A 2228-nucleotide genomic window follows, 5' to 3' on the forward strand; every position below is an offset into this window, starting at 1 on the left:
AGGGCCCGGGGGCGGGGCCTTGAAGCACCGGGTCTCGCGGGAGGCGCTGCAGCCCACGGTCTGCCTCTGCTCGCCTCCGGGGAGGATGCTGGGTCCGCCCGCCGGTACCGCCTTGTCCCCGGCGCCGCGTGGAGCCAGGAAGCAGGACCCGGTCAGCTGGAGTCTGAGCTGTGACCGGACTGTCCCGGCCTCTCCATCTGCGCCGGGTCCTGTCACTAGGAGCCTGAGCTGCCTCCACCCGGAGCTGCTGCACTTCCAGGCCGGTTCTGCTCGCTCCCCCGTGGGACTGGGGCGGTGAGGGGCGCGCTGATTTCCCCTCTGCTGGTGCTCCTTCACCCTGTAGGGCCAGACCCTGTGACAAGTGCAGGAAAGACACGGAGGTCCTCACAGAAACATGGCGTGCCATTTCTGAGCTTCACAGACACACCACCAGGTGAAGCCTAGACCTGGATGAAGCACCCCAGCTTTACCTGCCCTCCCTCTCCGTGGACTTAGCTGTACAATCTCACACTGATGGAAACTAGAAAACTTTCCTGAGCTGTGCTCTCCCACGGCATAGGATGTCTAGGTTAAAAATGTCAATGGAGCCCTAGCCGGCTTGGCTCAGTGGATACAGAGTCAGCCTGCGGACTGAGGGGTCCCAGGTTCCATCCAGGCCAAGGGCATATGCCTGGGTTGCAGGCTCCACCCCCAGTAGGGGGTGTGCAGGAGGCAGCTGATCAGTGATTCTCTCTCATCATTGATGTTTCTATCTCTCTCTCCTCCCTTCCTCTCTGAAATCAATAAAGAAATATATATTTTTAAAAAATATCAATGGATCTCTGACCCCGTTGTTCAATTGGTTGAGTGTCCTCTTGTAACCAAAAAAGGTTGGGAGTTTGATTTCCAATCAGGGCCCATACCTAGGTTACAGTTTGATCCCGGGTGAGGGGCATGCAGGAGGCAATTGATTGAAGTTTCTCTCTCACATAGATGTCTCTCTCTAAATAAATAAATAAATAAATAAATAAATAAATAAATAAATCCTCAGGTGAAAACTATATATATATAGTTTCCTCTCTCTCTCTCTCTCTCTCTCTCTCTCTCTCTCTCTATATATATATATATATATATATATATATATATATATATATATATATTCATTCATTCAATAGACAACTTATGGCCTAAGAAATCAAGTTCAAATTCTTTATCCAGAAATATAAAATTGGCTGAAACCTATGTCTGCACTAAGATCATCTCCTGAGTGTCCCCAAACACACCTTGCACTTTGTGGTCTTGGGATCTGGGTACATCCTCATTTCTTTATTTGGAATGCCAGCCCTCAGGGTTTAGCTCAAATGCCTCTTCTCAGAAGACTTCAATACAAGAAGGAGTTTGCTGAGAGGACTGAATACTTGCCCCCCCCCACCCCAAAATTCCCATGTGGAAACCATATGCTGTATGTGATGGTGTTTGGAGGTGGTGCTTAGGTCATGAGAGTGGAGCATTCCTGACTGGCATTAGTGCCCCTTCCACAAAGTGAGGGCCCAGTGAAGGGAAGGTTGTCAATGAGCGAGAAAGCAGGCCCTCAGCAGACACTGAAACTACCAGCACCATGATCTTGGACTTCCCAGCCTGCAGAACTATGAGAAATAAATTGTTGCTTATAATCCATGCAGCTTATGGTATTTTCGTCATAGCAGCCCAAACATACTAAGATAGAGTCACTCTTAGAAATTTGAGTGGCCTGCCGTTCTCTATGGTCATTTCCCTAAAAGCAAAATCTCCACGTATTTCCCTGGCCTGAGGATACAGGGGGCAAAGTTTGATCTGTAGGAATAAGGCAGGAAGGAGCCAGTTAAGTCTCATTTCTTCTCTCTCGGGTACAAGGAGATTGTCCTGTGTGACTGAGTGGGCACACCTGCCACACAGGTTCTCACTCATTGCCCCCAAAGGGTACAGGAACTTCCCTGCGGTGCCCCCCAGGGCCCTGGGCTGTGCTGCATGAACCGGGGCCTGCACCTGTGCACAGGGCAGAAGGTGGAAGTCCATGAAGGGCCTGGTCAGGGATGGCTAGTTTGGGTGCTAGAGTGGGAGCTGGAGGATATGCAAACCTGGCGCCCACAGCTGCAGGACTCCTGCCCCCAAGAATCACAGATGCAGCCCCAGCTCTCAGGAGAACACGCCTCCTCCCTGGTGGTTCCATGGACGGTGAAGCTGGGCTTCCAGCCACAGCCTTTGGGGAA

This window comes from Myotis nattereri (genome assembly GCF_964212035.1).
Source record: "Myotis nattereri genome assembly, chromosome: 10".
Lineage (NCBI taxonomy): Eukaryota > Metazoa > Chordata > Mammalia > Chiroptera > Vespertilionidae > Myotis > Myotis nattereri.